The sequence below is a fragment of the Pinus tabuliformis genome, chromosome 3_1 (genome assembly GCF_031772625.1).
Source record: "Pinus tabuliformis cultivar Carrire ecotype Pingquan chromosome 3_1, CPIR1, whole genome shotgun sequence".
Lineage (NCBI taxonomy): Eukaryota > Viridiplantae > Streptophyta > Pinopsida > Pinales > Pinaceae > Pinus > Pinus tabuliformis.
Window position 1 is genome coordinate 757,235,427 of NC_142301.1, and position 21,719 is coordinate 757,257,145.

General features: G+C 35.1%; 2 pseudogenes; both read right to left on the reverse strand.

Moving 5' to 3' along the window:
- Positions 1 to 219: 219 nt before the first annotated feature.
- LOC149189581 (potassium channel KOR1 pseudogene) lies at positions 220 to 8,222 on the reverse strand (annotated as a pseudogene).
- A 9,886-nt stretch (positions 8,223 to 18,108) lies between these two features.
- On the reverse strand, positions 18,109 to 21,431 carry LOC149189582 (potassium channel KOR2 pseudogene; annotated as a pseudogene).
- Positions 21,432 to 21,719: the final 288 nt, after the last annotated feature.

A 21,719-nucleotide genomic window follows, 5' to 3' on the forward strand; every position in this document is an offset into this window, starting at 1 on the left:
AAGAAACCACATAAAAAAAAAAATAAGAAACCACATTTAAACAAAAATAAAGAAAGTATTATATGCAAAGGTCTGCGTACCTTTCTATATTTCTGTCTTGCATATACAATTTATCCAAATACAATAAAGTTGACAATACATTTCAATCTTGATGAATTATTTGTACTTTATAAGGTCAGTGAAATTATATTTGTCTGTATCTGTATATGTACTTCATTTCTACTCGCCAACATTAACAATATAAAGTTCTTGATTAACTTGAATTAAGTTTGCATGCAAAACTTCTCCCGTAGCTTCTGTTAAAACAATGGTACCAACAGAACCAAAGTGATGTGTTGTTGCTTGATGCAAGGCTTCAATTGTTTGAGGAACCCACAGAAGGCCATTTCTTCTCTTCTCTCTGGGAGTCCATGGGGGAAAAGAAAACATTGTGCATATTTTGGCCTTGGCCTATTCCCTGGGCTCAAATATCTATCTTCTTGAATCTTTGAAAGAAGAGACACTTTCTTGATTTTCTGAATCTGTTAAGCATTTTTTTGAAACTAGCCCAGAAGCATTAATTGTTGCTTGTTCTAACATCTGGATGAGTTCTCTGCTGCCACATTTTTGCACTTCATCTAGTGGAGTATTTCTCCATCTATCTAATGAAAAAACACTTGCACCTGAATCAAGCAAAATCCTTGCCAACAAATGCAAGCCCTCTATAGTTTCCATGTGGAGTGGTGTACGATGATCATAGTCAATTGAATTGGGGTTTATACCCTTGGCTAACAATCGCTTTAACATCTTTGCATTCCCATCTGCTATGGCTTTACGGAGAAGACTACCAACATCTTCTAAGCCCATATTTTCTCCATTAAGTTCAAGTATATTAACAATATTATCATTCCCAACCTTAACAGCCTCCAACAATGGTGTAATTCCAAATTTGTCTATAACATTGATTTCTACTCCATCTATAATGAGAAAAATTGTGATATGTGTTAACTAATCCTTCGATATTTTTATTATATAATATGTAATTAGTTTCACATTCTGTTTTTACGGTTAATAAGTTACTGAGACACAATTGTCTCATACCTAGATTGAAAATGTGTAAATAAGTAATTTTATCATTAATATGATGCTCTTTCATTGTGGAGTTTATTTGGGCTTGTCAGGTGGTATTAGAGCCTTGGTTGAGTTGTTCCTAAACTCCATGTGAAGTCTATGGCGTAAAGGAGACACAAAGCATGGAAACTATGAAGATAGAGTGCACAAGAAGGTTAATCCAGTGGAGAAATGCAGTGGAATGTCGAAACTAGTGACTCTTTGTAAGTTTTATATCTTTAAGTCATAATGAAAGATGATTGGAGAAATTCAGTGGCATAATTTTTTGTTACAATATCCTTGGAAGTTAAAATACATGTTAGAGTTTTGAGTGCTTGTTGTTCACAATAAGAATTGCCAAGACTAAGTCGAATGCCAATAAAATTTGGATTGTTTGTTAAAAATTGCAGTTCCATGCATCCAAGGGCCGCTTGTTGTTTTAATTTTGGGAGGTTTTATTTGCATTTACTTCATCAAGCAGGAGTTTACTTACAATGAAATTTCTGAAAATAGTATTTGCATTTACTACCGTAAACAAGAGTTTAATCACAGTATTTGCATTTACCACAGTAAACATGAGTTTTAATGACAGTAAAATTTATGAATAATAATAAGAGACATTTATTGCAAACAGGAGATGAATGATACACAGTCTTTTTACAGAGATGAATGATACAAAGTCTTTTTTCAGCAAGATTCCTGAAGAATACAAAGTTTTTACTGAAGTCTTTGTGAATGATACTTAAAATGAAGGATATAAATTTTTTGGTCATTTGAAATAAATTTTTAATTGAAGAGTGGTCAATTTTCTGGTGATTTGAAATACATATTTTTTTGAGAGGCCATTCGTAAAAAAAAAAAAAAAGGAGGCTAATAAGACTTGAACCTATCTCTTTACTAGGTTTTTTTTGAAACTTACCATTAAACCACAAAGAAAACTTTGTTTGAAAGAAGAGGAGAAAGGAATTTATATCTTTTCAAAAGAATTGCATATATTTTTAATTTCAAAGGATTTGAAGAATATTTGGTTGCATAACAATTATGACTTCAATAGTTTACATAGTTGGAGTTGTTCCTAATGGAAAGGAAAATTATCAAGATTGGTTTAGAAAGCTTAAAAGTGCCCTTGTTTTTAAGGATTTGTGGGAAGTTTGTCAACGAAAGAAGGATAGTGACAGAAAAGAAATTGCATTGGAGCCACTTGATAACGAGAAGCAATGTGCAATTTGGGAGATAAAAGACAACAAGGCATATGCATTAATAACTGCATCAGTGACAGAAGAGGTAAGAAGATATATCGTTTCTTGTGGTACTACATTCGAAGCATCAAAGAAGTTGAAATAATTGTATGATTCACACTCAGAACTCGAAATTATTCAGTTATTGTTAAAGTTGTTTAATTTGGAGATGAAGGATAATGATCCTTTGAAGAGTGCCTCTGAAATAAAAGCCATTTTTCATGATATAGAAGCCATTGGAATTAAAGTAGATTTACAGCTTACAACGTTTATAAAAGTCCTTCACCCTGTCTATTCAAACTATTTGGAATCTCTCCAAGCTAGTGAGCAATTAAAAGACATTACATTTGATAAACTAGTATGAAAAATAGCTGAGAGAGAAAAATCCTTTGGGAAGAAAGAGGCTCCACCTAACTCTAATGTAGAAACTTTGTGCCTTGCACAAAAGGATCAGAAGTCTCATGCTGAAACTTCTCGAGGTGATAAAAGTAGTAGAGGTCATGGTAGGAGAAATTCTAGAGGCAGGGGGGAAAAGTAATATGGGAGACAGACAACAAAGGAATTTGAATGATAGACTATCTATGAAATGTTTTAGATGTGGTAAAATTTGTCATACTACTACTAACTGTAAAATCCCTTGGGAGAAAGTTAGTGAAAGGAGAGAATAGTTGAATGAAAAGAATGATCATCCACCACTAGATAAGGGAAAATCATTAGATTCTGCACATTACATTGTTGTTCACTGTAAGTTTAATATGAATGATGTTTTCAACACTGCATTTTCTTCATGGCGAGATATTTGGATTTTGGATTTAGGAGCCACTTTTCATATGACATTTAGGTGATATATTTTTGAAACTTTTAGTGATGATATTGATGGTGTTATTTACTTTGCTGACAAGTCTCAAATTAAACCATCTGGAATTGGGTCTATTCGTTTGAAGATATTGAATCTTCCAGATTATGTTCTATATGATGTACTTTATATTCCACAGTTTCAGTGAAATTTGATGTCTCTTATCCATATTCGGAAGCAGGGGCATTCTATTCATATATTTGATGGCATCATCGAGATAAGAAGAGCATCTGATCATGTAGTTGTTATGACCAGTGGTGGAAGAAGGTACACTTTTAAAATTAAATGGTACTTAATCTACTAATTCTCATGAAAGTTTTATTCTTTTAGTGCAACAAAGTGATATCTTTTTTCCCAGCTTGTTGTGGCATGCTCAATTTGGTCACACCAATTATGGCAGCATCAAAATTATGAAAAATCAAGGTATTAAAGGTCTTCCGATATTTCCAAGAAATATTACACCTTGTGAAGCTTGTATTATAGGAAAGCATTGTAAACAACCTTTTCATAGTTCTTTCAGATCTTCACAAAAATTAGGTCTCATACATTCAGATTTATGTGGACCTATGCCTGTTGCAACTGCAAATGGAAATAAATATATGTTGGCATTTATTGATGATTACTCGAGAATGTGTTGGGTGTATTTGTTGAAGAATAAATCACAAGTGTTTGAAGTTTTTAAAACTTTTCATTTGATGATTAAAAATGAAACTAAACAGAATATAGGCATTCTCAGCACTTATAATGGTGGCGAGTACACTTCTCATGTTTTTGAACAATATTTGAAGGACAATGGAATCAAACATCATACAACCATACCTTATAATCCACAACAAAATGGCGTCGCAAAATGTATGAATATAACTTTTCTTGGTTAGATCTATGATGTTCTTTAAGAATGTTAAGTTGATTTTTTGGGGAGAAGCAGTTCTTTGTGTAACTTATATTCGTAATTGTTGTCCTTCTTCTATCATAAATAATAAATCTCCTTATGAAATGTGGTATAATCGTCTTCCTGTTGTTCAACATTTTAGAGTCTTTGGTTCTCTATGCTATGCATTAATTCCTAAACATCAGCGCAACAAGTTGGGTGCTAGAAGTCGCAAATGTCTTTTCTTGGGATATTCTGTTACTTCCAAAGCTTATAGGTTATATGATGAAGAGAACAAGAAGCTATGTTATTTTCCTTGAATAAGATAAAAGTAATTCCATTGTTGATAGTAAACTGGCTCATTTGGATAAATTTGCATCTAAACAGTTCTATTTTGAATTTGATAATGATGTTCCACACACGAAAGGGGGGGTTCCCATTCTGGATCAATCTATGGTTCTTCCATCTTTGACTTATCAGGATGTTATTGGTGAAGTAAAATTTTATGATAGTAATGTTTTTGCAGGACCAGAAATTTCTCTTGAATACCCTGTTCTTGAGCCTGTTTTTCAAGATGAGTGACTCTCACAACCACTTCAGCAACCTTTACGAAGATCTACACGTGCTCGAAAAGTTCCAAGCAAGTATGATGATTTGAAATAGGAATTTCTTCTATAGACGATTCAGGTAATGTTTCTCATGACTGTGAATTCAATCATTGTACAATTAGCGAACCTAATTGTTTTGAAGAAGCTCCTAATTGTGATGAATGGAAGGATGTAATGCAAAAGGAATATGATGCACTTATTAGTAATGGAACTTGGAGGTTAGTGGATCTTGCTGCAAGGGTCAAACCCATTGGTTGCAAATGGGTGTATAAGATCAAATACAAAGTAGATGGTTCACTTGATAAATATAAGGCAAGACTTGTAGCAAAAGGCTACACTCAGAAGGAATGTGTTGAATACACATAGACATTTTCTCCTACAGCAAAATGGGGCACAATTAGAACTTTGTTTTCTCTTGCAGCTCAGAATAGCTAGAAGATACACCATATGGATGTTAAAACAACTTTTTTGAATGGTGATTTGAAGGGGGGTGTTTATATGTTTAAGCCTGAAGGTTTTTTTGTTAAAGGAAAAGAGAAAAAGGTATGAAAATTGGTTAAGGATTTGTATATACTAAAACAAGCATCTCGTGCATAGTATGAAAAGTTAACTGAACACCTTCTCAAGTTGAATTATAAGTTATTTGATCTAGATGATGCAACTCTTTTTGCTAAGAAAATTGGAAATTCAGTTGTATATTTGGTTGTGTATGCAGATGATTTGATGATCACAAGAAACATTGATGACTATATAGCGAAAGAGAATTATTGAAAGTTTTTGACATGACAGATTTGGGTTTATTACATTATTATTTAGGGATTAAAGTTGATCAAAAACCCAAATATATTTTCATTTCTCAGAAAAAGTATATTGGACAACGATTGGTTAGATTTGGGATGCAGGATTGTAATCTTGTCGCTACTCCTATGTATCATAATTTGAAGCTTACTTCCACTGAAGGAAGTATGTTTGAATATCCAACAAAGTACATGCAACTCTTTGGAAGTTTGAATTTTCGAACTACTACTCGACCTAGCATAGATTTTTTTGTAGGGAAACTTTCCAGGTTCATGCATAAGCCATGTGAAGGTCATTGAATGCAGCAAAGCGAGTGCTCAAGTATTTGAAAGGTACTCGAACATATGGCATCAAATATTCCAAAGTTGTAGATTCCCATCTCACCGGCTATTCGTATTGATGGAGATAAGGAGAATGGAGTCTCTACTTCTAGTTATTTGATGAGTCTTGGATCAACAACCATCAGTTGGAGATCACACAAGAAATCTGTTCCTGCTAATTCTACCACTAAAGCCGAATATGTTGCAACAAATCAAGCTACAAAAGATATAATTTGGCTTCGCAAAATACTTGAAGACTTGTAGGAGAAACAAAAGGCTTCAACTCCAGTACTTGTCGACAACTCTTATGCAATTCAATTGGCCAAGAATCCAAAGTTTCATGATCGAAGAAAGCATATTAACACCAAATATCACTTGATTCGACATTATGTAGAGACCAAAGTTATTCATCTGACACATTTTCCTACTTCAGAGAAGATCACAGACATATCTACAAAGCTACTAAGATGTGAAAAGTTTGAAAAGTTCAGAATGTTACTCAGCATGTCAGATTTCCCTTCGGATTAAGGGGGGAGTGTTAACTAATCCTTTGGGATTGTTATTGTATAATATGTAATTACTTTTACATTTTGTTTTTATGGTTAATAAGTTACCAAAACACAACTGTCTCGTACCTAGATTGCACATGTATAAATAAGTAATTTTATAATTAATATGATTCTCTTTCATTGTCGATTTTATTTGGGCTTGTACAATATGTTCATATCATTTACATGTAGCTAAATGCAAAGCTCTCCTTTCATCATAGTCAGTCCCATTTGTATTTGCACCAGATCTAATCAAGTTCTTCAAACTATATATATCACCATATTAAGTTACACTGTTAACTCTCAAGGCTAATTCGGCTTCTTGGTTACCAATAAGAAGACTGAAGTCAGATTCTAGCAATTTAATTCTCAAATCTATATCCTTTCCCTCGAGCAGATTAGTGAGGATCTGCCTTCCATCCTTGAAATAAATTTGTATAATTTTTGCAAAAGACTGTTTATCTAGTCTCAACATCTTGTAGAGATCACGAACATGAACATTATATGGTTGAGATATGTTACATAATGCAGGGATTTCAGCAAAGATACCATAGGTCTCAATCCGTGCAATGGTCTCCACATACCCATCCTCTCCAACAATTACCTCTTCCAAAGACCCATGAGAAACAATGTAAAGCTGATATATTGCATTTCCTTGTTCCATTATCACGTCACCAAGAAGGAAAAAAATCTTCTTTCAATCTAGTCACAATCTCGCTTATGAATTCCACGCTGCAATCCTTGAAAAGAGGAACATGTGAAACTTCTGACATATGTAATGACTCTAAAACCTTTGTCTTAATAGAAACTGGAATATCTTCTAGAGCACTAGCTTCACCATAGCTACTCTCATAGTCCGACCTTAGAAGACCTTTGATTTGAGCCCTTATATGCTTGGCTAGTTTATGTTTGTTCATATATTTCATCAGATTAGCCATTTTATCACTAAATCTTTATGTATTGCATCCCTTAACAATGAGTGTAGTCAAGTTACCGATCAAATATGCCCTGAGAATCATTTTAAAATACATATATATCATTACAAATATCATTTCCCTGGAATTCAATGCATGCACATCTCCATATCCTACCATGGCCATGGTAGTTATTGCAAAATACAGAGAGGTTATGTACAATCTTGACAAGTTGATCTCCCTAAAATGAGTATAATGGTAATCACCCAAACTTAAACTTCCAACCCATGTAGACCCTTCATTTTCCTTTGGAATAGTTGTGGCCAGATAATAAAAGATGCAATCAGTAGTATGTGTGCAATACAGCTCCACAGAGATAATTTTCTAAATCCTTTTGAACAGACAGTTTATACAAACATCTTTTTCTATTTTCTTGAAAAATTCCATCAATTTCCATGCTCGATACAACCAGATCCACAACAGATACCTCACCTCTTCTTTTCTTCCTGAACATTTGTAAATAGCATCCCATGGCAAGCAACAAAGAACATCCAAAATGAAACTTGTTTTTGCATAACGAATAACAATTTTATGACAATCATACATCATGTTGTAAGTATGTAAATCTTTGTAGGAAAGAAAGAACTGAACAAAGAGGTCTATCCAGAAACCAATTTGTGCCAAAATGTCAAGCTCCCACAGATGCTTCGGCAAGCCGTCAGAAAACCCAAATTCAAAGGGTGTAAAGCAACAGGAATAAAATGCCGAAACCAGGATAAACCACGATGACCATCTATAGACTGAACCATCATGTTCTATAATGAAATCTTGGAAACATACGTTCATAAAGCTATGACAAAAACAACCAATCTCAGTCCGCTTTCCTTACTTTGGCCAGCGTGGGTTCAATCCAGACCCAATTCTTTAACGAATAAGGACAACCTTCTCCCAAATGATGACTTCATTGAATCCAGCACCATCAACACAGTGGCCCTAAACCCACAGATGGCGTTAAACCTACCAATGGAGAGTCATCCAAGAGTAAAGATGTTAAAACAAGAAGGTTACCCAAGAGAGGGAGAGAGAAATAAGCATCCAAGAAAGAAAAACAAAACAAGCTTAAAGAAGACCAAAGACTCATAATTTGTGTAAAATATATTTAATACTCGTAATCTGTGTAAAATTTAAAATAAAAATATGAAAATCAAATAACCATCATTAAATTTTATTTTCATAAACAACATAAATCTTAAATTTTCTTTTCGTTTACTCCTCCATTATCTAAATTATAATAAATTCCAATGTGATACACATTGTAGTCTAATTAATAAACATTGGGATTTTTTCTTTAAAATAGAAGGTCAATAATTATTTTATAAAACTAAATTACCCCCAAATGAACTAAAATGACAAGTGATCACCCAAATGAGCTCAACAAGCGAGGTTGGTCTCTTGGATAGTAGGCAGACTAGGCCTCCACAAATCCATGCTCCTCCTCCACTAAGACGACCGGCGTGTCCCTTTTCTGGTGGCGGCGTAGAGATTCTGGCGAATTTTTGCTTTCAGGGTGAATTTGTCGCTGGGTCAACAGAGACTAGTGGTCAAAGTCATATATTTAACAATAAAAAGAAGCATCTTCTAAGCGAATTCTATAGTTTAGATTTAAGGGTATTTGTCCAAGTCTTTATAATACTTATCTCTTAATCACGAATGTCTATTGTTTGTTTTCTTAAACAAACTTTTATGAAATAAACTAAAAACTAAAAATAAGTAAAAGCTGAAATTTATTTTTTCCTTTAAAACTTAGATTATGTTTTAATTAAATTATTATCATTATTAATTATAAATTTATAAGAGTAATTTAAGATCAAAGTCATTGATTTGGAAAGATCAACTTTCTTAGCTTCCATTGAAAGAAACATCGAGAAATTGATGGATAGGATCAAGGAACTAGAGAGGAGCCTTGGAAATGCACAATAGGAAAATGAGAGGCATCATAAAGAGAATCAAGATTTGTTAACATCGATTTCCAAAAATGATGATTTTTAGGCAGCAACATTAAAAGAAAACATATTGTTAGAAGATATGATGAAGCAATTATACTTCAAAAGGCGGCTTCTGTGCTTATGGCCATTCAAAATTCCCTCAAAGAAAGAGGTCTGTTATTGAAATAATCCTAATAGTTGTGGAGATAATGTATGGTGGAACACGGAACATCTAAATGCACTAGTAAAATTACCAAGAAGAGATGATATGGACAAAGAACGAGATAAGGCAAAATTCAAATTAGCCATCCAATCCCAAGAAGATCTAGTGAGGGACGTAACTAGAACTCTAAATATTTATCAACAACTTCATAAAATGATGGATGTTCTGATCAAATTCCAAAAAATAGTTCTCATTGGAGCACGCAGAGGAATAAGACCAAAATAAGAGATTCAGTGGGAGACACAAGAAATGATAACAAACACAAGATTCCCATCACTCAAAAGGACATGAAGCTTACCAAGGAGGCTATCAAAGCACACGTGGTGGAACCAACAAAGTTACACACGATGCTCTCCACACTATTCCACTTAGTACAGTCTGGCATGAAAATAATAGTGCCTAGTTCTTTCGGGTGTGAGATCACATATGAAAGGCTCATATCAAACAAAGCTTTGTCCATAACACCTGATTAAAAGGAATGGCATGCTTACCTAACACAAGAATTACAATTCAAAGCCCTTTCCTTGGCGATCTTGGAATTATTCCCATAAAGAATGTTTACTTTATTTTTTTAGTTTTACATGTAATTATGTAAAAAAAATAGAATTGGAAATAAAGTGAAATAGAAAATATACGTGAGGGTAGATGAAAAGTCATGGAAGGTGAACGGTCACCCAATTTTGTATAAATATACCCTCTATGCTAGAGAAAGAGACTTTTGGCTTTTGTGACACTTAGATCACTTGAAAGGGAAAGCTTTTAAACTTATTTGAGCATCAAGTTCGAGTTTTGCATTCCCACTACTTGGTGTCATGTAGATATTGTATGATTGTGTATGGAATATTTCATCTATAATATTTAGAAGTCTTTAGGGCCATGAAAGGCATTTCTTTCACATTTTATTGAACATTGTAAGATTATTGTTGATGGGTGTTTGATGGTATGTGATTTTTGTTCACTTGTTGAAAGCTAATGAGCTATTTTTTTAATCGTAGGCTTACATTTTTGGAATTGTTTATTGATATTGTATGTTTACATGCTAGTTATTTTTTTTTTCTAAATAAAACTACTCTATTCACAATAAAGGGTTAAAATTACATCTTGACCAAAGTCTAAAACAACTGCCTAGAAGGAGAGGCAGATAGAAACAGAAAAACTGCCCAAGACATAGAACTTAGACGATACTCTGTAATCCAATCGATGCAGGGGAACCAGTGATGACCTTCTTGACATTACGAAGCTTACAGAGATTCCAAAAAAAAACTTGCATTTTGAACCATAGCTTGCAGAGAAGAACCCACTTATCAGCAGTAACAAAAATTTTCCCTCTATTATGGGCCGCATGACCTGAAACAAAGGCAGTAGAGAATGAACTAAGCATCTGGAGGCTCTTCCACGATTCTACACCAGCCGAAGTCAGGCAGGTCCCGTGCACGAGCAGCTTCATTCTCAGAAGGACCAGGAACCGCCTGCTCCATCACCACGTCAATAGCATTGTGCGCTGGAACCTTCGGAGCTTGCACAGAACGCGGATTCGGCGCAGAGACCGAACCAGGGCCCTCCTGATGAGAGCTAGACTCTCCCACCTCCTGGGCTTCCTCGTGAAAGAACACCGAAACATGAGCAGTAATCCTGGGACGATTCAGGGAGCAATTGAAGGTGAAAATCGCAGAGCCGAATGTGGGAGAGGATGTGGAGTCTGGAGGACGGGGCTCAGGGTAATGGCTGGGCAGATGAAGACGCCCTCTCCCACTACGAGTGCGAGGGTAATGGCCTGTTATGAAATCGCTGGAGAGGGAGGTAGAATTGGAGGACGGGCTAGAGGGTGCCCGCCGAGGGGTGCCCCTATGGCATCTCATTCTATGGCAGAGACGGGGCATATCGAAAGTAGCAGCGGCGCTGTGAGAACAAGACCGAGCAACCATAGAAGCAGAACACGGGCAATTCAAATGATCATCCAAACGAGGGCCCGATGCCTTAGAGAGAACCCAGGGAACTAACGAAGTCAGCTCCGCAGGACTACCAAAGCAAAAACCCAGCTTAGTCGCCCCTTTCAAACTACTAGAGCCAGCATCATATAGGCCATAACCAGGCCAACAAAACAACAGAGGCTCCAGAGCGATCCCATGGCTGAGCCTAGATTTATCACCCTCAGTCCTGCCTCGAATTGCACCCGCCATTACTATGGCATTCAAGAGAGTCGAGGTCCAGTGCAGTCCAGAGCGTGCGGAGGTGAAAAACATATCGGAGGACAGGCTGGGAGTATCAGAGTCGCCTGCGGTGAAGCCATTAAACGCTGCGATACCCAAATGCCGAGGTTCATCCGTCGACTGGCTATAATCTTTGTTGTACAGGGCGGGCAGGTGGCGTCCCTTCTCGCCCCACCCCTGTCCCATTGCATTAACGAACTGGCGAGACACCCGCATCCGGGGGTTTACATGCTAGTTATTAATTGCAAGCTACTTTACAATTAATAGCTAGAACACTTTGATTGTCATGTATCTTAATCAAAGGTGTTATCATTATTTTTTTGAGGTGCATGTTTATTTTATAAATATGTTGCAATGTTCTTTGCATCATTCATTTAAAACGCTTCCAAAAAACTATTATTACTTGTATCTCATAAGTAGTTTTATTAGAATTTCCCTTTCCTTGTTTAATTCATCCAAAATCTAATCTTCACCAAACACGAGATGTTAGTTTGGCCAACATTTTCGGATGGGAATCTCATCCCAAATGGTGTGAGGTCTAATGGGGACCTCATACTTGAGATACCATTAGGCTATAACAATGCAATTTTGCACCGTCAACGGGGTGCCTATGTTTTTGAGCTAATTATCCCCCCTTCCTTGCCCTGCATCCAGTGTTCAATGTGGACCTCGTTCAACCATACTTTACATCATTGTTGGACACTTCAGAGATTGCAGAGCAACTAACACTGATAGAGCTCAACCCATATTGCATTGAAAAGACAACAATTGATCAAATCGTTGACACATGGATTCCAATAGATGATCCAACTGGTTGGGTTGTCAAAGCAAGTGAAATCCTGTACCAAGGTAAGTGGGTCATCAGGGGCCAAGTTTAGCATAATTTTCCTTATGTAATGGAGGCACTTAACACAATGGAGACCATTTCTTCTTAAGGGGGAAGGATTGATCCTAGTGGATATCGGTGGCCACCCACCTATTCCACTATCTCACAACATATTTTTCTATTTTGTAATTTTTTCTATAGCTTTTTGTGTCTTGAACTTCTAGAGTCATTTTGAGACCCTAAATGATGCTTTTTGGCGAAACAAGCACTCGGCAATGTGCTTAGTTCAGTAAAAAAAATGTACTTCCTAGTCAACCCCTTCAAAGGTGCTACCGATCACCCTAATCGTCGATCATATGCCAAACTTACAACCCTGGGAAGTTGACGTTCCAACTTACCTTATCGAGGCCCGCCCACATTTAGGTGCTTCATCGATTAGGGTTAGGTTTTTGGATTTTTAGGATTTTTTTCATTGCCTCTCTATGATAAAAAGACCGTCACTCTCATTGTAAGATAATTTGGGAAGGCACATAGCTATCACATATCTTCTCAGAGATAAGTTACCACCATTCAAGCTAGTCTGTTTTCATTATGCATTTATATAGTTTCAACACTTTCAATTTATTAATAGAAGTCAATTTCGTTATATCTCTATATTTTTATTACAAATATATATTTTATTTTGTTCCCTTCATAAATATGAATCAATAATAGGTTGTTAATTTATAATAACATTTGGGACTCTTACTTTGGGTATGATCCATATATGTCCTTGGTTGATTTGTATCCCCAAAGACAAATAACATAGAGCTTTATTATAGACTTATCAAAGGCTCAACCCAACAAAATCCTAGGTGGCATTTCACAAGGAAAGTCATTTAGGCTAGGGCATAGGTCAACACATCTTTATCACTCAATATTGTTCCATTACTTTCACCATTTTAACCTTTCATGAAATTATTGACTATGATGTTACTCAAATTGATTACGCACATCTAATTTTCGACTACCCCTACCATAAATCTAATAAATCCCAATATCATGCTCATTTGAATTGATACACTCATTTTGATGGGAATTGCTATCAACTCACTTCTTGTATGGTTCCCCTACCTCTTTGTAGTGCCCACATTCCCCTTGTCAACAAGGTAGCTTCCAACATTTCTCATAGCATCTACATCATTCATCCCATGGAAGAGGATAACATCAATGGGAACTTTCATCATCAAAGCAACAACCTCTACTAGAGGAATATGTCAATATATTTGTAGAACCAATGGGTTTTCCTCTATAGTGATTTATTCAACATATTATCAACCTTGTGCACAGATCATCTTCTATGATTATATGAAAGAATTTGCTAGGAGGGCTCAACTATTACTGTAATTGTGAATTCATTCCATACTTCTTTAAGATAGCTTAGTCACCGTACCACTTTTTCAATCTAAAAACACCTGTATGGATAAAAACAACAAACACTATTTTTCATTATTTTAAACTACTATTGTGCAACAACCCAAGTTTCCAAATATCATACTTGCAACAACCCTTTGAAATTGAGAGTAAGACATCCCAACATACCATCAAGGAAACTATGTTGAAATAAAGCAACTACCTTGTTTCATGCCATTTAGAATGTCTCTTCAATGTCAAATTCAATTATGATATTTGTGATATAAAATTTTACTCCTTAGTGCAAGCCCTCAAACATTCAGTGTGATATTTATTCACCTAAAAAACAAAGTTGCATATGCATCACCACTTCCTAATTTGTATTAATTCCCAATTTAAGATCCGATAATCAAGCAATTTACATAATTTAAATTTTAAATTTTAAGTTAATGAAAATTTAACTCCAATCTAAATTCCCATAGTTAAAGAATATTAAGTATTTTTAATCTTAGATTAAAGGTTATTAAAACCCAATCAATAGTAATCTGATTTTATGTAGCATTGTTTCCTTACTCGAAATATTTAATGCAACATTGTATCTATAATGTTGGAAATCCTAACTCTCTTAAATTTACGCTAATAAAGCGTATTTAGTTTACACAATTCATCAATGGAAAAATTGAATTTGTGTATCCATTTTTTCACCACTTGATCATTTAAAATGTTGACTTTATGTATACTTTTTGTTTTGAAATTAAAAAATAACCATTCAAAATGTGATCATTGAGATTGGCGAATACAGGGTGTTTGTTTTGATTAGTTCATGGACGACAGTTATAGGTTCCCACTCGTACGATTCCGTTTGCTTTTTCCTCTTAACCTCACGTGATTGTGATGACAGTAAGCATTCTGGGACCCAGGATTGGAATTTGAAGGGCATTTTAACCGTCAGACACCATTTTGCCCGTAAAATACGTTGAAATTTTTAATTTTTTAAAAGACCGTGCGGCATGACGTGTTTTTAAATATGTAACACGAATTTTTGACGGCTATGTTTTTTTTCAAAACTTTATTAATACCAAGCGGGCACCGTTTTTTTTCAAAACTTTATTAATACCAAGCTGGCACCTTTCCATCAACTGAAGTTTCCCAACTTGGAACGGATGCAACACTCTAATAAGTGCCAGCTAATAAACATTAAAAGTTGAGGTAGGACTGTCCCTCATACCTTGAACCGGAGCTGCATTTGATCTTCAGTTGATGTGATAGTCTAAGATTTAAGATTTGACCCTGATGCTAAGCTTTCATCATAAATAAATTCCATATAACAGGATTGGTTTACACGAAGAGTAGACAACATTGTGATTAATTATCATTTCGTTTACATTTTATGTAGCCTAAATAATGTATTGTATTTCTGATTCATTAATTTTAAATGGGAAAAGGTTATTTTTATATTAATTTTATAAAAAAAAAAAAATTGTTGTGGTTTTAGTATATGAAAGAAAATTTTATATTGATATTATTATTAGTTAAATTTATTAATAAATATATAGTTTTTTTAGGGATATCTGTTTGATATAGAAGATTTAAATTTAAGAAAAATGATATATATATGTTTTTTGGGTTGGAATTAAGTATTATATGGTTTAAGTCATTTTTTTGAAAGTATAAATCAATTGAGTATGTTTAAAAATATTGGTAATGTTAAATAATTAAAATTTAATAAATACAAATTAAAAAAAAAACGTGTTTTTTTAATGATGTTTTAGTTAAAAACATATTTGAAATATATTAAGTTAATTTATATTTAGTGAATTTGGTGATTTGTTATTCATAATATTTTAATTCTTTTTGCTTAATTTAAGTTGGGGACAATCATCACTGGTGGTTCTTCATAATGCAGGTTGATTAATCATAGTTATTCAAGAAAAAGGACGATTTGGAATTAACTTACTATAGTTTGAATATGGCTTTTACTCTTACTAAATATCTGTGATTGTTGGGCCATGGGCCATTAACCTATTTCCTTACATCCAGGTTGATTAATCATAGTTATTCAAGAAAAAGGACGACTTGGAATTAACTTATTATAGATTGAATATGGTTTTTGCTCTTACTAAATGTCTCTGATTCTTGGGCCATGGGCCATGAACCTATTTCCTTACATCCCATGAAATCAAATTCTTAGCCAAACAAAAGAAATTCTAAGACATACTCCAGAACTAGAAACTTTTTATCAACCATTCCAATTTATAAACACAATTATTTTATAAAATTTGTAAAAAATGTGTATATAATTAATTATTACCGTAATTTATGTTTTACTCTATCCATTACCACTTAAACACATACTTCGAAGTTAAGTGGGTTAAGCATTCAACTAAACCAAAATCTAATTTATTAATTGTAAAATTTCAATATCAAAATTAAAAACGTCACTAGAAACCATTTATTGATTAATTAAAATAAAAAAAATGTAGAAATGATGTTGAAGAACTCAATTATAAACAAGAAAATAATGTAGAAATCTTACCTTGGAAACCTTTTTTGACAAAACTATCAAGAAATTGCCTTAGTTTGGCTCTTTTATGCTTTAGGAATTATTACAAATAGAAGTTGTAAACTTGTAGATAACCATTCTGTGAAATTTTACTCCTAGGCTTCACTTCTTAGTCTTTCTCTATTTGATTTTTTGCCATCAATATTGCAAGCTTTCAATTTTCCATGGGTAAATCTATTTAGGCCCCTTTTCACCTTTGATTGATTTGCTTCCTTGTTGATGCAACTCGAGGTACATGTGAGTGGACCATGCCAATTGAAGAGAGCTCCCTAGTGAATTCGAATTTGCACACACATAGAAGGAAAACTATATTTTTATTCAAGTAGGAATTAAAATACTTCCAACTTGTGCAAAAGCACATATAGCATAAGGACATATAACCACGAAAAATGGATATGAGACCATTCAAGAAAGGTTATTACCTAGTCTCCTTAAATATATGTCTACAAGACTAAGTGATCAATAAACATCTAGCCTATAGAGACTTTATATCAAATAATGCCATATATATATATATATATATATATATATCCACAACACAACAATTTTTTCTTGGTTTGAAATGTTTTGTTCATGATGAGATCTCATTAGGTGCTCAATCTAGTATGATTGAATTCTCATAGGTGTCACCTAGAAAGGACAAGGGGAAGAAAACATGCATATTTCATACTCAGAAGGAAAGTCGTTCAATAACTCACAATTCGTTCATTTGATCAAGGTAAGTTGGATTAGAATCCAAGTCCAAGTAGTTTCCTTGAAATCCAATGAATATGCAAACATAAATAAAATCTCCACTTGAATGAAACTACCAATCAATCCATGAGTGTGCTAGTGCATCATCGAACCTACTTAGCAGAAACAACAAAACCTCTTCCTTGTCATAATAAATTTGGACCACAATCCTGCTTGTTGCCACTTGCTCTCCCTCAGTGTATTAGCCACCCACCTTTAATAGATTGTTTGGGCGGGGCCCTGTCACAATGTAACCAACTCACCTCTCACTTATGAATGTTATCCTATGTCACAATGTCACATGTGGAACAGTGGAAGTGTTGCTTCAACTATACTTTGCACCAGATCTCGAGTTTCTCAACATGTCACTTAAAAGCTTTGAAAGATCTAACTCATGAAGAACAACATCTACCGCCACTTATGAAATATTAAAACACTTTTAATACATTATGCTTGCTTGACTACAAACTCTCCATGATGGAACCCCACATTGATTCCATGTGATTATGTTCGTGGAGGATATGTCCCATAACATTTCCTTGGTAATATCCATATATATAAACGTAATGGCATGTTCAGGTCAAAGACATTTGATTTCAGAGTTATGGAGATTTTATTATGAGTGTTACATACAATTTCAAACATGAAATGGTTATCAATAACTTTCATTAGTTAAAATTCAAGTACACACTAATATTTAAGTATATGTTTCTAAATAAGCGGAGCTAAGTACAGGTCAAATTTATTTATTTTTAATGAAAATTAATCAAGAACCAAATTATGATATTTGAGTATTTAAAGTATATTTTTAAATTTAAAATATATTTTTAAATGATTGGATTGTGCAAATTATAATTTTAACTAATGCCCATCCCACTTTAACAAATTTCTACCCAATTTTAACAAATACATACCCAATTTCGAACAAATATCTGTTAAAAAAGATAAAGTTAATATTTTTATTACTTATCATCTCAGACTGTAGGATAAAGTACATGGGTAATTTAGCTGGATTCCCTGCAGTATAAAAAGTGACCATTGCAGTGAATAAAATCTAATTTGATTGGAACAACTTGAGCTTTTTCAGAGTATATTCTCAACCACAGCTCTCGTACACTTAGAGTTTTTTCCAAATATATTATTAACAACAGCTCTTATTCCACTATTGAACATAGAACATTAGGACTAAAACAAAATGCAGAGGCCAAGATTTCATCAAACCCAACTAAAGAAATATAGTATCAGACCATGAGAATTTTTACAGACAACCTTTCCCTGTAAGACCAACTGACTTTAACCTTTCTCAGAGTATGCTGTCCGTGATTTTCTCCATAGCCCACCTCGTAGTGCCGAGGTAAATTGAAAAAAGCAGTGTGCTTCTTTCAAACTTCGTTGCTACTCGTCCACATTAACAATATAAAGTTTTTGATTATGTTGAATTAAGTCTGCATGCAAAACTTCTCCCGCATCTTCTGTTAAAACAATGGTACCAACGGAACCAAAGTGCTGTGTTGTTGCTTGAAGCAAGGTTTCAATTGTCTCAGGAACCCACATGGCAAGGCCATTTCTTCTCTTCTCTCTGGGAGTCCATGGGTGAAAAGGAAACACTGTGCATATTTTGGACTTGGCCTGTTCCCTTGGCTCAAATATCTCTCTTCTTGAATCTTTAAAAGAAGAGGCGCTTTCTTGATTTTCTGAATCTGTTAAGCAAACTCGCCCAGAAGCATTAGCTGCTGCTTGCTCTAACATCTGGATGAGTGGTCTGCTGCCACATTTTTGGGCTTCATCTAGTGGAGTGTTTCCCCATCTATCCAATGAAAAAACACTTGCACCTGAATCAAGCAAAATCCTTGCCAACAATTGCAAACCATTTGCAGCTGCCATGTGGAGTGGTGTACAATGATCATAGTCCATTGAATTGGGGTTTATACCATTGGCTAACAATCGCTTTAACAGCTCTGCATTCCCATCTGCTATGGCTTTACGGAGAAGACTACCAGCATCTTCCAAGCCCAGAGTTGCTCCATTCTGTTTAAGTATAGAAGAAATATTATCATGCCCAGCCTTAACAGCCTCCAACAATGGCGTATGTCCAAATTTGTCTATAGCATTGATTTCTGCTCCAACTTGAATGAGAAAAACTGTGATATCTTCATATCCTTTACATGCAGCTAAATGCAAAGCTCTCCTTCCATCATAGTCAGTCCCATTTGGATCTGCACCGGATCTAATCAAGTTCTTCAAACTGTATATATCACCATGGTAAGTTGCACTGTTAACTCTCAAGGCTAACTCAGCTTCTTGGTTTCCAATAAGAAGACTGATGTCAGATTCTAGCTGTTTAATTCTCAAATCTGTATCTTTTCCCTCAAGAAGATTAGTGAGGATTTGTCTTCCATCCTTGAAGTAAATTTGTATAATGTTTGCAAAAGACTGTTTATCTAGTCTCAGCAGCTTGCAGAGATCACTAACACGAACATTATATGGCTGAGGTATGTTACACAACACAGCGATTTCACCAAAGATACCATGGGGTTCAATCCGTCCAATGATCTCCTCATACCCATCTTCTCCAACAATTACCTCTTCGAGAGACCCATGAGAAACAATGTAGAGCTGATCTACTGTATTTCCTTGTTCCATTATCACCTCACCAGGAAGGAAAAACTCTTCTTTTAATCTAGTGACAATCTGGCTTATGAATTCAGCACTACAATCCTTGAAAAGAGGAACCTGTGCAACTTCTGACAAATGTAATGACTCTGAAACCTTTGCCCTAATAGAAAGTGGAATATCCTCAAGAACACTAGCTTCACCATAAGCACTCTCATACTGCAACCTGACATGACCTTTGATTTGAGCCCTTGTATGCTTGTCCAGTTTATGTCTGTTCATGTATTTCATCAGATTAGCCATTTTATCCCTAAATCTTTCTGTCTTGGATCCTTTAACAATGAGTGCAGTCATGTTACCGATCAAATAAGCCCCGAGAATCATATCAAAAGACACATATATCATTACAAATATCATTTCCGGGCAATTCACTGCATGCACATCTCCATATCCTACTGTGGCCATGGTAGCTATTGAAAAATACAGAGAGGTTATGTATAATCTTGACAAGCTGATCTCCCTAAAATCAGTGTAATCGTAATCTCCCAAACTTAAACTTCCAACCCATGTAGACCCTTCATTTGCCTCTGGAATAGTTGTGGCCAGATAATAAAAGATGCAAGCAGCAGTGTGTGAGCAATACAACTCTACAGAGATAAGTTTCAGAATTCTTGTGAACAGATAGTTTATACGGATATCTTTTTCCAATTTCTGAAAAAAATCAATCAATTTCCGTACCCGATACAACCGGATCCACAACAGATACCTCACCTCTTCTTTTCTGCCTGAACATTTGTAAATAATATCCCATGGCAAGCAGCCAAGAAAATCCAGAATGAAACTTGTTTTTGCATAACGAACAGCAATTTTCCGGCGATCATACACCATCGTGTAAGTATGTGAATCTCTGTAAGAAAGAAAGAATTGAACACAGATGTCTACCAAGAAAACAACTTGTGCCGCAATGTCAAGCGCCCACAGATGATTAGGCAAGCCGCGATAAAACCCAAATTCAAAGGGTGTAAAGCAGGAGGAATAAAATGCCCAAACCAGGATAAACCGCGACCACCATTTATACACTGAACCATCCTTTTCTATAACAAAATCTCGCGAACATAAGCTGTGAGAAAAACCGTTAACCAATCTCAGTCGGCTTTCCTGACTTCGGCCGTCGCGGGTTCGATCCAGACCCAATTCTTTAACGAATAAGGACAGCTTGCTCCCAATTGATGACTTGATTGAATCCTCATGGTCCGTTAATTCGTATTCCTCCAGCGATTCTCGTCTACTCCTGGTAGCCATTTCTGTGAATGTATGGTTCTGCTTCAAACGAATGTTGCCACAATATCGGAACCAGTCCGAATCGTTCTGGAATTTTAGAACTCTCCTTATATAGCCAATTCTTGGCAGGCGACGACTGATAACATCACACTGAATGCTTTTCTGCGAACATTAGGAAGGTCTTCTCATTTCTTGGATTAAGGATTTGGATGCTAATCCGATGTTGGGCGTCGGCCAGTCGTGTTCCAGTCACCCTTTTTAGTGTTTTTCAATGCCGTGGGGTAGAATACACGCGAATTCTGTAAATATCTTGGCGTGGCGTCCAACAAATCACGTCTTGAGAAAGGATTGGGATAGACATGGGCTTCATAATCCACACTTACAGCCACTTATATAAAGCAAAAGTGAAAGTGAAGATATAAATTGTGTGGGTGGGAATGTATGATAAAACTATGTGCGGGTGGAACTGTATATATAATTTGATTATAATTCAGTTGGAGAAGATACTTAAACGTCATATCAATTTCGTATAACCACTCTTTTTTAGGGAAGGTTTTGTTTTAGGAGTTTAAATCTGAGTGTCCTTTCAAATCATAGTTTTGGCAGTTTCGAATCTGTTTTTAATTTATAAATAGATTCCGTGTCATGAAAA